The sequence below is a fragment of the Emys orbicularis genome, chromosome 11, assembly GCF_028017835.1.
Source record: "Emys orbicularis isolate rEmyOrb1 chromosome 11, rEmyOrb1.hap1, whole genome shotgun sequence".
In the NCBI taxonomy this organism is placed as follows: domain Eukaryota; kingdom Metazoa; phylum Chordata; order Testudines; family Emydidae; genus Emys; species Emys orbicularis.
In genome coordinates, this window is record NC_088693.1 from 58,682,964 (window position 1) to 58,697,696 (window position 14,733).

Sequence of the window (14,733 nt, forward strand, 5' to 3'; positions counted from 1 at the left end):
TGCATTATTTTTTTAACGAGCATCATCAGCATGGAAGCATGTCCTCTGGAATGGTAGCTGAAGCATGGAAGGGGCATATGAATGTTTAGCATATCTGTCATGTAAATACCTTGCAACACCGATTACAAAAGTGCCATGCAAATGCCTGTTCTCACTTTCAGGTGACATTGTAAATGAGAAGCAGGCAGCAGTATCTGCCATCAGTGTATACAAACTTGTTTGTCTTAGCAACTGGCAGAATAAGACTGAGTGGACTTGTAGGCTCTAAAGTTTTACACTGTTTTGTTTGTGAGTGCAGTTATGTAACCAAAAATAATCTGCATTTGTAAATTACACTTTCACGATAAAGAGATTGCATTTCAGTACTTGTATGAGGTGAATTGAAAAATACTATTTCTTTTGTTTACAAATATTTGTACTGTGCACTTTGTATTCTGTTGTAATTGAAATCAATATTGAAAATGTAGAAAAACATCCAAAAATATTTAATAAATTTCAATTGGTATTCTATTGTTATAAGTGTGATTGATTGCGATTAATTTTTTTTAGTTAATCGCGTAAGTTCAGTGCGATTAATTGACAGCCCTACTCAGTACATAAACTCCCAGATTCATATCCTCCATGAGTACAGAATATCACCTAATTGTGATTCTAATACATCAGCAACTACATTATAGTGTACATATGGTGCTTAAAGAGATTTCTATAATCTCAGTTTAATGGCATAAGTCTAGAGAAGGCATATTTGTCCTATTATGCTGTACGTGACTCTTCATAAACCAATCACGTGGTTAAAGTCACTATTTGCCATGAATCAAACACCCAACCTCTCTGTCTTCAAATCTCTCCTTAAAATCCACTGTTTCTATAAAGACTTCCTTAGTTAATCTCTTCATTTACGGTTCCAATTCTGTAATTGGATCTGGGCAGGTGGATCGTTGAACTCCTGCACAGCCCCACTGACTTCCATGGGTCTCTGCACAGGGATCTGTTCACACCAAGCTAAATGCAGGTTTGGGACCTGTGTCTCCAGTTTCTCAGCCATGTACAGTTGCTCCAAGCAACATCTTCTAGGAAGAGATCTGGGGCCCAATCCTGCAGCTGGATATCCATAGGCAGACCTCTTCACCCCCTTGACTTCAATAAGGCTCCTCACAACTACAAGGATCCAGCCTAGCCATTCCAGTTAAAGAGTTGGGGGCTTTATCTTTAGGTATTTACATCTCTATAAATAATGAAAAACCAAATGAAGCAAAGTATTTTCCCACTGCTGGGTGAAGACTGAAACATACAATTGTAAAGTAATATATTTCACAGTTTCTTTAAGAAAAACTCCACTCTACTTTTTGAAAATGCTTTTCTCTGCTAGGGGTTTTGCCCTTTTCCTTTTTTAGAACATTGGTTTAAAAAAAAAAAAAAAGCTTGTGTGTTGAATGCAGTCAGTGGCAACTCACAATGATATTAACAGATGCAACCAATTGACCTTGTATATATAAAATACTATTTAAAAAATGTAATATAAAAACAGTAGAGTCTATCAGGCTTATAGAATTTTAAGTAGTATCAGGGCAATTTTTGAGAGATGTTTTTCTTGAGTTTTAAACATAAATACATACGAGAATCACAAAACTATAATAAATTAAAATCAAGAGAAACATGCTTGAGAGAGAGATTGGATTTTAAACTACAAGACCTCAAGTTCTTAAATTTAATTTAAAGGATCCATCTCTTCTCAGTTATATGCATATGATCTTACTGGTGCATTATACATTTTGCCTTATATACATGTGTTATTCCAGGAGAAGGGGGACAGAGTGGAAGAGATAGTATAGTGTTTAGTTTTAGAAACTGCATAGGAAAAATACATTTGCTCATATCTATAATCTGCAAAAATATGCAAACTGCTGAGCAATCATACAACACAATTAAGAAAGTGATTCAAAAGAAAATGGAGGGCATGAATAAATAATGCAGTATGTCAGTCCCTTATGAGAGTAGATGGCCTTGTGCTAGCAAAATAGATGATTTGCCAATTTAACATAGATTTTTGCAGAAAGCAATTCTCTGCACTATCCATTCATTATCTGTCAGCCTGCAGCCACAGCACCTCAAGCTTTGACCTTAAAAGTCCTCTCCTTCTAATACAGCTTAGGTTTCCATGCACTTGGATAGTATATATCCAAGGAAGAAAAGATATTGATTCAATGGGTGGCATATTTCCTTTTGATCCAATGCCATGGCATGATGCCAGAGGTACTACAGTACTATTGGTGCTGCCTTTTAGATATTTTAAACTGAGATCCTAACCACTTCTGGTTAATACATATCTCGTAGCATGTTTTTGCAAGATAGGATATTAGCTTGGTGTCTGGCCACATTCCAGTGTGAGTAATTACATTTTGCCTAATTTCTCCCTGCAGTTTCAATGACATATAGTATTGTTCTCAACTATGTATAGTGTTCCTGTGTAATGTTATTCAGCTGCTGCATTTCAGTGAGGATGAAATGATTCATGCTTACAGTGTTTTGTAAAATGCTTCCACATCCCTCAGGGTGGAAGGTGATATATACCTGTAAAATGTTATCAGTAGTCTAGCATTCTAAACCCAGAATTTTGAGACAATAACTCCGAGTTCTACTCCTGGCTTTGACACTGACTTGCTGTGGGCAAGTAAAGTAATTTGATATAACTTTTCTGTGTCTTTGTTTCCCCATCTATAAAACAGGAGCAAGACCTACTTTACAGGAGTGCTTGAGGATTAATTACTGTTTGTACAACACTCTGAATCTGTGAATTGCTAGATAGCTGTGCAGTATTATTAATTATTGTAAGTGCATTCATAATAAGCCAAAACCATGCACAGATCTGGAAGACTTTCACATCTCATCTGTATGCCCCAAAAGGGCTTCCTTATCCAGCACACCACAGAATCTTGAATATATATTGATAAAGGTAACAAACTTTTCCAAGGTCCTCCCTCATTTGTGCTCATTATTCCATTGGAAAACAGTTGACTGAGCCGTGGACAACATGCTAGGTGAGATACTCAATGGCTACTGGACCTCTTATCATGCCAATGGTTCAGGCATATAGAAAAGTATTTTGGTTAGTTGTAGTAAGAGCAATTGTAGAAATGTCTATGTCTCTCATAGCCCTACTGCAGCTCTATAAACTTATACTACATTTTTATGAATTGTCCTTTAAATATAACATTTGTGAAGATTTAGGGCTAAATTTTCCCCAGAACTGGGCTTACTTTGTGCCACTGCCAGCACAATGTGCACCTGAATCCTTCAGCGTAGGACTCTGCAGTGGCATACAGACTTTTATACGGCTCCCCTTCCCTGCAGCTGGAGCAGGGCATTGCCAGGATTTCCTTGCATCCCAATTGCTGTGGAACAGCCTCTTGGAGCCAGCATAATTTGGAGCAGCCTTCACACTGTTTTAAATTACGCAGGGGGACTGGATTCAGGCACAACCAGCCACGATGGGGAGCACAAATTTGGCTTTAAAGCTACATGAACATTTGCAGGATTCATGGTGCTTAAGCCACTTTCCAATGTTTGAAGCATGAGTCACTTCCGTCGCACAGGATGCTGCCCGATTTCCAAGCTGTAAAATGTGGGGAGAGTTATACATTATTATCCCCCATTACCTGCCCTAATGGGGGATAATGTTTTCACCCCTCAGCTCATAGAGAGCCGAGTACTAGTATTTATAACTCTCCCCACATTGTAAAATGAGCTAAAACAGCCGGTAAGAAGCGCTATTACGTTATTGCATCAGTATATGAACCTATTTTGCGCCGGACAATTATAAGAGGTAGAAAAATCATGGACGCGCCTGAATGTCTCCCAAGTTCCCCGCACCCAGCGAAGGCACAAAGGCAGGGCGGGACCCAGGGGTGACTGTTTCTCGAGGGCTAGGGCCCGCCGTCGTGCGTGGCGCTGTACAGCGAGGGGAGACGAGCTGGAGGGACAATGACAATCTGCTCTCAGCCGTGGGTTTGGGCAGGGCACCGGCCAGCGGGGCTGGGCGGCCTCGTAGAGATCCACCCGCTCGGGCGGCGAACGCAGCCGCGGCTCCGCCCTGGGCCTGGCCGGGTTCCACCACCAGGCTGCACAGGAAACTGCTGCTGCTCCCCTCTCCGCCTGGCCCCGCCGCGGGCTTCGCCTCCAGCCGCCGCCGGGGCTGCGGACCAGCCGCTTTCACTTTCGCCTTCGAGTCTTCTCCGCTGCTGGAGCCCCGGGACCCCCGTGCGCGGTCAGGTGCGTAGCCTCCAGCCTGCCCCCTCCGCCCCCCGCGCCTCTCGGGGCACCCCCAGGCCGCCACCGCCGCCGGCGGGATCCTGCGTCCTGACCTGGCGCCTAGAGGGGAGCGCGGCCAAGGCGGGGGTGTGACGACACGTCTGGGCGAGGGTGACCAGATGTCCCGATTTTGGGGGCTTTTTCTTATATAGGCTCTTATTACCCCCCACCCTCGTCCCGAGTTTTCACACTTGCTGTCTGGTCACCCTAGTCTGGACCCTGCACGTTGGGTGGCCTGGCTGGACTCAGTCGCTCTCGGGGAGCGGAACAAAGGGCCGGGGAGGAGCTGCCTCGGCCCATCTAGGGAGGGAGATTTCTGGCTGCGAACGCCCGTTCCCCTTGGCTGAGAAGGCCCGTGGTGGTTGTTTTGGGCAGGGGGATTCACAAGGCGCTGTGAACAATATCCAGGGCATTTGGATGAGAGTAACTCATGTTAATGCTCTGGTTTAATGTCAGCGGTCATTTTTTAATCCGATTTAAAACTAGTGCAGGAGGTTGGGTGAACTCTCTTAAACTTTAAAAGCAGCTTATTTCAGTTTAGTTTAAAATTGATTAGGAGCAGGTTACGCTCAACTGAAACTGAGCTAAGAGTGCCCAAGCAAGGGTCTGTACTGCCGCAGTTGAACTAAACTAGAGCAAATTGTAAGCAGCCCCAAGGCCTAAGGGTTTCTGATTCATAAAGAACAATGCAGAAGGTTATCAAATACTTATGGATTTTTTCCCCCTAAGTCTCTAACCTTAGACCCTCTTCCTGGTGCAAGGAAAGTTAAAAACTTCTTTAACAAAACTTGGAAAAGCAACAAACATAATGGGATAGAGTCAGGTGAGTGAGGCCCCACACAGAGGTTTTGCAATAGTGGTCTCTAGCCCTGCTTCTGCTGCTTACACAATAACAGCAGAGAGGTTGCACAATGTCCTTGCAGCATGTGGCTGGTATGGTGAAGAAATCCAAGTTATATTCCTGTGGAATCATATAGCAGATCTTACGTTGTGGAACTCAAAGAAGTTTTTCCAAATAAGAGCTACACTGTTGATAAATCATGGGTCCCATTTTTGCTGGTTTGGCAATGGCCATTGTGGTTATGAAACAACCCTCTATACGTTATATTCAAGGAACACTGTCAAATCTGACAAGCACAACGTGTATCCTACCTTTAAAATACCATCCTTACCCACACTGTTTGTCTTATCTTGAAAAACCTTTCAGTTCCCCAATCTAAGGTCTGAGAGGTGACCTTATGGTAATAAACACTGAGAACACATGCTGCACATATGTAGTGCAGACTCTGCTGTCTCACATGCAGGAAAAACAGAGTTCACTGGGCACAGTTGTAATCAGGGCCGGCTCTAGGATTTTTGCCGCCCAAGGCAAAAACAATTTTGGCCGCCCCCCCCGGCCCCGCCTCAACTCCGCCCCTTCCCCAAATCCCCAGCCCTGCCTCCTCCCCCCAGGCTCTCAAGCCTAGGAGGGAGGGAGGGGGAGAAGCGGCGCCCGCGCCACAGCCACTCGGAGTCTCCCCCTCCCTCCCAGGTTTGAGAGCCTGGGGGGGGGGGGAGACTCCGAGTGGCCGCGGAGCGGGCGCCGCTTCTCCCCCTCCCTCCCAGGCTCTCAAGTCTGGGAGGGAGGGGCTGCTGTTTCGCGTGCCGCGGCCGCTTGGGATCTCCCCCTCCCTCCCTCCCAGGTTTGAGAGCCTGGGAGGGAGGGGGAGACTCCGAGTGGCTGCGGCGCGGGCGCCGCTTCTCTCCCTCCCAGGCTCCCAAGCCTGGGAGGGAGGGGGAGCAGCGGCGCGCGAAACGGCCGCTCGGGATCTCCCCCTCCCTCCCAGGTTTGAGAGCCTGTGAGGGAGGGGGAGACCCCGAGCCGCCGCAGCGTGCGTGCGAAACAGCTGATTCGCGCGCCACTGCTCCCCCTCCCTCCCAGGCTTGAGAGCCTGGGAGGGAGGGCGAGTAGCGGCGTGCGAATCAGCTGTTTCGTGCGCCGTGGCAGCAGCAGCGGAGGTGAGCTAGGGTGGCCGGGGCACATTTTTAGGGGCGGCATTCTGGCGCCAGCCATGCCGCCCCTAAAAATGTGCCGCCCCAAGCACCAGCTTGTTTTGCTGGTGCCTAGAGCCGGCCCTGGTTGTAATAACGCAGGATTAGAGACAATAGTTAGAATGCTTGGGGTTGGATGGTACACTACAGCTGCTGTTGTCAGTAGTGAATGACAGGACCCATTTTTGCCAAGGTAGATGCAACCAGAAATACAGGTCTTTGTGTGTGAGTCACTGGTGTATCACTGTTTCCTGGGTTCAGAAGTTGTTGTGGTAGTTTTATAAACTACCTTAAATCCTGATTTTGCACTTAGCTCTGCATGGACTTGGATCTGGAGTGTGAGGAATAACCTGGAGGATCAGGGATTAATTAATTCTATGGTGAGAGTGAAACAGCCTCATAAAAAGCAAATGAATGTACTGGATTTTCATTGCTGTTTGCTTTGTGTGTGGCTCTTCCTGTTTATTCAAGGAACAGGAATGTTATGGCCTGACAGGTAAATATACTTTTTAATCTTTTAATTTTCCCTAGAGAGTCTAGGTTAGAGTGTAACCCATGTGGACAAAAGTCAGGCCAGAATTTTGATAGAAAATGTGTCCTTACCTTAGCATGGTGGTTTCTCACAAAGGCACCTGGGGCCAAACTTTGAATCTCTCTGTTTGTGTTGTAGCCCGAAAGGCAGAGACTTGTATTTAACTGCTGATCCTATCATTCCCTTTGGGCCATGCTTCTTCCCCATTTTTGAGGAGAGAGAAGGGCAGCTGTGCCCTTGTGAGTCACTAGAACCTAGTCCCTTTTACCCCAGAGACCATATGACTCCCTCCCAGCAGAGTCCCACTGTGCTGTAAGGTTTGTGGGTTTTGGTGTGACTGTGAATTATAATAGCTTTACAACATGCCGCCTGCCTCAGTCATACGCCCCCACTGACACTGGGGCTTTCCCCATTGCCTTTCACAGGTTGAATACATGGAGAGAGAAGAAGCAAGCTACCTAAGGAGGTAGGAAATGGCCCTTTGTTTCCACTCTGTTGTGAGTAACAAGGCCACCCATCATGCTTTCCCCTGTCTTTATATTACTGACAGCTGCAGGAGGGGGAGCTCCCTGTAAAATTTTGTGTCTGGGATGCAGAGGGGTGAGAGTGGGGGAAGCCCTCCCTGTTTCTTCCATAATCGTGTCACCATGTTTGGTGGAGGTTCTGAGGTACAGATTTATCAGATGGTGCTGAGTAAGAATTATCCCATCAGAGTGACTCCAGATTTCCTAGTAAGTACAATGAAGTAGATGTGGTGTTGCATGTGCTTTACAAGCTTTTTACATTGAGCAGATGATCTTAGGGGTGGGAGCAGCAGGTCATGCCTATTGTAACCATTTCCTAGCTTTGGCGAACACACTTGATGATGTAGTCATATTATATAACTCTTTTTTCCATTCCACTGCTATATCGGGTGGATGTTAAACAAAAGCTACTAAAGATAGATGCTTTAAAATCAGCAGGTCCAGATAACTTGCATGCAAGAATTTTAAAAGAGTTGGCTGTGGAGCTTGCTGGACCATTAATGCTGATTTTCAAGAAGTGTTGTCACTCCAGGGAAATTCCAGAAGACTGGAAGAAAGCTAATGTTTTGCCAATATTTAAAGGGTGAATGGGAAGATCTGGGTAATTATAGGCCTGTCAGTCTGACATAATCCCGTGCAAGACGATGGAGCAGTTGATATGGGACTCGATTAATAAAAGAATTAAAGGAGAGTAATATAATTAATGCCAATCACCATGGGTTTATGGAATATAGATCCTGTCAAAGTAACTTGGTATCTTTTTTTTATGAGATTACAAGTTTGATTGACAATAGTAATAGTTTTGATGTAATATACTTAGACTTCTTTAAGGTGTTTGACTTGGTATCGCATGACATCTTGATTAAAAAACTAGAAAGATATAAAATTAACATGGCACACATTATGTGAAGCAGTTGCAAAAAAGTCTATCATTCTGGGGTGTATTAACAGGAATATCAGATGTAAGACATAGGAGGTAATTGTCCTGCTTAACTCAGCACTGGTGAGGCCTCAGCTGGAGTATTGTGTCCGTTTCTAGGTGCCACAGTTTTGGAAAGATGTGGATAAATTGGAAAAAGTCCAGGGGAGAGCAACAAAAATGAGAAAACCTGACCTATGAGGAAAGGTTGAAAAAACTGGGCATGTTTAATCTTGAGAAAAGAAGACTGAGGGGGGACCTGATAAGTCTTCAAATATGTTAAGGGTTATTATAAAGAGGAGAGTGATCAGTTGTTCTCTATGTCCACTGAAGGTAGAACAAGAAGTAATGGGCTTCATTTGCAGCAAGGGAGATTTAAGTTAGATAAGTAGGAAAAACTTTCTAACTATAAGGGTAGTTAAGCTTTGGAATAGGCTTCCAAGGGAGGTTGTAGAGTCCCCATCACTGGAGGTTTTTAATAAAACCTGAACAAATGCCTGTCAGGGATGGTCGAGGTAACTTGGTCCTGCCTCAGCGCAGCGGGCTGCACTTGACCTCTTGAGGTCCCTTCCCGCCCTACAATTGTATGATTAAATGGATTAAAAACCGACCGATAGGACTCAAAACGTAATTTTAAATGGGGAATCATCCTTGAACAGGTATGTTTTTAGTGGAGTCCCGCAGGGGCAGTTCTTGGTTTTGCGTTATTTAACATTTTTATTGATCACCTGGAAGAAAACATATTATCATCACTGATAAAGCAACAGATGACACACAAATTGAGGGAGTGGTAAATAATGAAGAGGGCAGGCTAAATGTAAATGTATACAGCAGGGGTCAGCAACGTTCGGCACGCGGCTCGCCAGGGTAAGCACCCTAGCGGGCCGGGCCAGTTTATTTACTTGCTGACACGGCAGGTTCGGCCGATCGTGGCCCCTACTCGCCGCGGTTCGCCGTCCCGGTCCAATGGGGGCGGCGGGAAGCGGCGCGGGCTGAGGGATGTGCTGGCCGCGGCTTCCCGCCGCCCCCATTGGCCCAGGACGGCGAACCGCGGCCAGTGGGGGCCGCGATCGGCTGAACCTGCCACGTCAGCAGGTAAATAAACTGGCCCGGCCCGCTAGGGTGCTTACCCTGGCAAGCCGCGTGCCGAACGTTGCCGACCCCTGGTATACATGTAGGAACAAAGAATGTAGGCCTTATGTACAGGATGGTGGACTCTCTCCTGGGAAGCAATGACTCTGAAAATGATTTGGGAGTCATGGTGGATAATCAGTTGAACATGAGCTCCCAGAGCCGTGGCTGAAAGAGCTAACATGTTCCTTGGATGCATAAACGGGAATCTTGAGTAGGAGTAGGGAGGTTATTTGATCTCTGTATTTGGCTGTGGTGCAGCCGCTGCTGGAATACTATGTCAAGTTCTGTGCCACAATTCAAGAAAGGTGTTGAAAAATTGGAGAGGGTTCAGAGAAGAGGCACAAGAATATAAATGTTACACAGGAGGTCAGACTAGATCATCACAACAATCCCTTCTGGCCTTGGAATCTATGGGTACATCTATACTGTGATTTAAAAAAAAAACAGTGGCACTAAATCTCAGAGCTCAGGTCAGCTGACTTGGCCTCAGGCTGCAGGGCTAAACATGCAGTGTAGACGCTGGGGTTGAAGCCCTGGCTCTGGGCTCTGAGACTTGGTGCTGCAGGTTTATAATTGCAGTATAAATGTAACAGGTTTCAGAGTGGTAGCCGTGTTATTCTGTATCAGCAAAAAGAACAAGGAGTACTTGTGGCACCTTAGAGACTAACAAATTTATTCGGGCATAAGCTTTCGTGGGCTAAAACCCACTTCATCGGGCGTCCGATGAAGTGGGTTTTGGCCCACGAAAGCTTATGCCCAGATAAATTTGTTAGGCCTGGTCTACACTGGGGACGGGATTGACCTAAGATATGCAACTTCAGTTACGAGAATAGCGTAGCTGAAGTCGATGTATCTTAGGTCGACTTACCTTGCGTCCTCACGGCGCAGGGTCGACTGCCACCGCTCCCCCGCCAACTCTGCTTCCTCCGCTTGCCGCGGTGGAGTACAGGAGTCGATGGCACAGCGATCGGGGATCGATTTATTGTGTCTACACTAGACGCGATAAATTGATCCCCGATAGATCGATCACTACCCGCCGATTTCTAAGGTGCCACAAGTACTCCTAGTTTTTTTTAGTATAAATGTACTATGTGAATCTACGAATCACAAATCACCGTCAGACCGTGTGCTAGTTGATAGTGTCAGCAGGGGGCCAGGGATTAAATGAGCCTAGAGACTGAACTTCCCTTTCATGCCTACACGTGAGCCCTTCTGATCAGGGATGAAGCATCAGGTACTAGAAAAAACAGTCACAGACATCTCTGTCATCAGCCAGTCACATTGGCCCTGATCCTGCAATGAGCTCTACGTGACAGGAATCCACCTGCATAGAGCTCACAGGAGAGTGAGGGGCATAGTTTGAATAGTAAAGAGAGTTGCAGTATCTGATCTGAAATAGAGTTCATGGCCTGGGACTCCAAAGACCATATACACAGTGAGTGGCTCAGACAGTACAGGGAGATGACATAGCCATATAAGCAGGTCTGACATATTATTTTAAATAATCCTGGGAAGACTGGAGAAGTTTCTGATGACTAGAAGAAAGCTAATGTTGTACCAGAATTTAAAAAGGGTGAACAGGATGACCCGGGTAACTAGAGGCCTGTCAGTCTGACATCAATCCTGGGTAAGATAATGGAGCAGCTGGTATGGGACTTGATTAGTAAAGAATAAAAGGAGAGTAATGTAATTAATGCCAATTAACCTGGGTTTAGGGAAAATAGATACTGTCAAACTAACTTTTTTGTGTGAGATTATAAGTTTGGTTGATAAAGGTAATAGGGTTGATGTAATAGACTTCTGTAAGGCATTTGATTTGATACTACACAACATTTTGATTGAAAAACTAGAACTATATAAAATTAACATGGCATGTTAAATGGATTAACTCAGGGGTGGGCAAACTACGGCCCGTGGGAAGGATCCAGCCCGCCAGCCATTTTAATCTGGCCGTCAAGCTCCTGCTGGGGAGCGGGGTCTGGTGCTTGCCCCGTTCCGGCACTCCGGCTCTCCAGCCGGGGAGCAGAGTTTGGGGCAGCTCCACATGGCTCCTGGAAGCAGTGGCATGTCTCCCCTCCAGCTCCTATGCATAGGGGCAGCCAGGGCGCTCCGCTCTGCACGCTGCGCCCACCCCAAGCTTCGCCCCCGCAGCTCCCATTGGCCAGGGGTGGCACCTGCACATGGGGCAGGGTGCAGAGCCGCCTGGCCGTACCTCCACATTGGAGCTGGAGAAGGGACATGCCGTTGCTTCCGGGAGCCGCTTGAGGTAAGCACTGCCGTGAGCCTGCACTCCTGAGCCTCTCCATGCACCCCTGCCCCAGCCCTGATCCCTCTTGTGCTCTCCGAACCCCTCGATCCCATCCCAGAGCACCCTCCTACACCCAAACTCCTCAGCCCCAGCCCAGAGCCCGCACACCACTCCCTCTTCCCAGCCCAGAGCCCCCTCCTGCACACTGAACTCCTCATTTCTGGCCCCACCCCGGAGCCTGCACCCCCAACCAGAGCGCTCACCTCCTCCCGCACCCCAACCCCAGTTCTGTGAGCATTCATGGCCCCCCATACAATTTCTATTCCCAGGTGTGACCCTCAGGGCAGAAAGTTTGCCCACCCCTGGATTAACTGATAGGTCTCAAAATGTAACTGTAAATCACCATTGAGCTGGTACATTCCTAGTGGTGTCCTGCGGGAATCGGTTCTTTGCCCTATGCTTTTTAACATTTTTATCAATGATAAAAAAACCTAGAAAACATAAAATCATCACTGATAAAATTTGCAGATGATACAAAAATCAGGGGCATGGTAAATAAAGAAGAGGACAGGTCGCTGATACAAAGCGATCGGGATCGTTCATTTTCTTGGAACCAAATTACCAATATGCGTTTTAATATGTCTAAGTGTAAATAAATGTATACATTTAGGAACAAAGAATGCAGACCATATTGACTGGAAGAGGGATTCTATCCTGGGAAGCAGTGACTCAGAAAAAGATTTGGGGGACCAGGTGATCATCTAGTCTGACTTCCTGTGTAACACAAACCATAGAAATTTCCCAAAATAGTTCCTAGAGCATATCTTTTTAGAAAAATATCAAGTCTTGATTTTAAAATGGTCAGTGATGGAGAATCTACCACAACCCTTGGTAAGTTATTCCAATGGTTAATTACTCTCACTGTTAAAAGTGTATGCCTTGTTTCCAGTCTGAATTTGTCTAGCTACAGCTTCCAGCCACGGACTGTTATACCTTTCTCTGCTACATTGAAAAGTCCATTATCAAATATTTGTTCCCCATGTAGGTACTTATAGACTGTAATCAAGTCCCCCTCTAACCTTCTCATTGTTAAGCTAAATAGATTAAGCTCCTTAAGACTATCACTATAAGGCAGTTTTTCTTATCCTTTAATCATTCTTGTGGCTCTTCTCTGAACCCTCTCCAATTTATCAACATTCTTTTTCAATTGTCAGCATCAGAACTGGACACAGTATTCCAGCAGTGGTTGCACCAGAGTCAAATTCAGAGGTAAAATAACCTCTCTACTCATATTCAAAATTCTCCTGTTTATCCATCCAAGGATTGCATTAGTCTTTCTAGCCAAAGTGTTTCACTGGGAGTTCATGCTCTGCTGATTATCCATCACAATCCCCAAATCTTTTGTGCAAATTTTTTTTTTCAGAGTCACTGCTTCCCAGGATAGAGTCCTCCATCCTGTAAGTATAGCCTATATTCTTTGGTCCTAGATGTATACATTTACATTTAGTCATATTAAAACGCATATTGATTGCTTGCGTCCAACTTACCAAATGATCCAGATCTCTATGTATCATTGTATAACAGGGATCGGCAACCTTTGGCACATGGCTGGCCAGGGTAAGCACCCTTGCGGGCCGGGCCAGTTTGTTTACCTGCCGCGTCCGCAGGTTCGGCCGATCGCAGCTCCCACTGGCCGTGGTTCGCCGCTCCAGGCCAATGGGGTCAGTGGGAAGTGGCGGCCAGCACATCCCTCGGCCCGCGCCGCTTCCCACAGCCCCCATTGGCCCAGAGTGGCGAACCGCGGCCAGTGGGAGCTGCGATCGGCTGGACCTGCGGACACGGCAGGTAAACAACTGGCCCGGCCCACCAGGGGCTTTCCCTGGTGAGCCGCGTGCCAACGGTTGCCGATCCCTGGTGTATAAATTTGCTTTTAGTGATATGGACACTTGTCCAAAAGGAAATGGACTTGAGATCATTAACTCCGATATAGGCTACCAAACAAATATCCGATGGATATTTTTGATCACTATTGTTTTCATCTGGATTTGTATCAATGAGATAAAGTTGATCTGCTGTCCTTTCCTAACCTCCTTTGTGATATAATCATCTCAGCAGTAGATGTCGGGTTTTATATTTAAATTAAATTAGCTTGATGTATTGATCTGCAGTTTTGTGTGATGCGCACATGACAGACATTCTAGTAAATGTGGGAGTTCATGATGTAGAAATAGCATAAAAATCCATCTAAAGCAAATCTCAGAAGTATATGAATAATCCTTTTGCATGTTTGAAATCTGAGCTCTGTTGGGAAGTACCTTTTTAGTAAGCTTCAAAAATATGTGTAGGCTAGGATCTTTCAAAAGAGACAAAGGGAACTAAACTTCCAGATCCCCTTGAAATTAAACGGGAATTGGATACCAGATTCCCTTAGGCTCTTTTGAAAATCCCACTTTTAGCTATTAAGAACGGTGGCTTTCAGAGGCAGGTACCATTGGTACCAGCACCCCCTTGGCAGCTCGGAGTGCTTTTTTTTATGACCGTGTTTCTTCCCTCCTCTATGGAATTCCCACAATTTTTTGGTTTTGGTTTGAAAAAATAAACCTGTGATAAACCTTTTTCCCTGATAGAAAATTGTGCAAATCACTTTCTGGTGTATTGGGTGGGGGGATTCCTCAGCCCTCATCGAGATGCCCCATCTCCTATGCCAACCCCTAAAAAACATTAGGTGTGGGTGTATGTTTGTTTATGAGTACGGTAGGTATGTCTGGGGAGTGTGTGTGTGTGTGTGTGTGTGTATATATATATATATATATAATGTAAAAATTAGAGCTGGTCAAAAATGCAAATTTTTGCCCCAAAATCCTGTTTTTTGTCCCCAAAAAATTGGATATTCAGATTTTTTCAACCAGTTATAATAAAAAAAAAATATCCCACACATTTGAAAGAGTTCTGTTGAGAGAAAGTGGCAGCTTCCACTGAAATACAAGCATTTCTAGACTTGTGTGTTGATTACTGGCCTAGGAAATCATCAATTTTT

At 45.6% G+C, this 14,733-nt stretch overlaps 1 protein-coding gene across 4 annotated transcripts in view; it reads left to right on the plus strand.

Annotated features, from left to right (window-relative positions):
• The first annotated feature begins 4,126 nt into the window (after positions 1-4,126).
• The window catches only part of CFLAR (CASP8 and FADD like apoptosis regulator), a 38,719-nt gene continuing 28,112 nt past the window's right edge, over positions 4,127-14,733 (plus strand). For 2 of the 4 annotated variants that reach the window (XM_065413392.1, XM_065413393.1), the window contains exons 1-3: positions 4,127-4,269; positions 7,297-7,337; positions 13,120-13,153. The gene's annotated coding sequence lies outside the window, so the exon portion shown is untranslated. The remainder of the gene's footprint in view (positions 4,270-7,296; positions 7,338-13,119; positions 13,154-14,733) is intronic. The other 2 variants (XM_065413394.1, XM_065413395.1) reach the window with 2 other exon arrangements.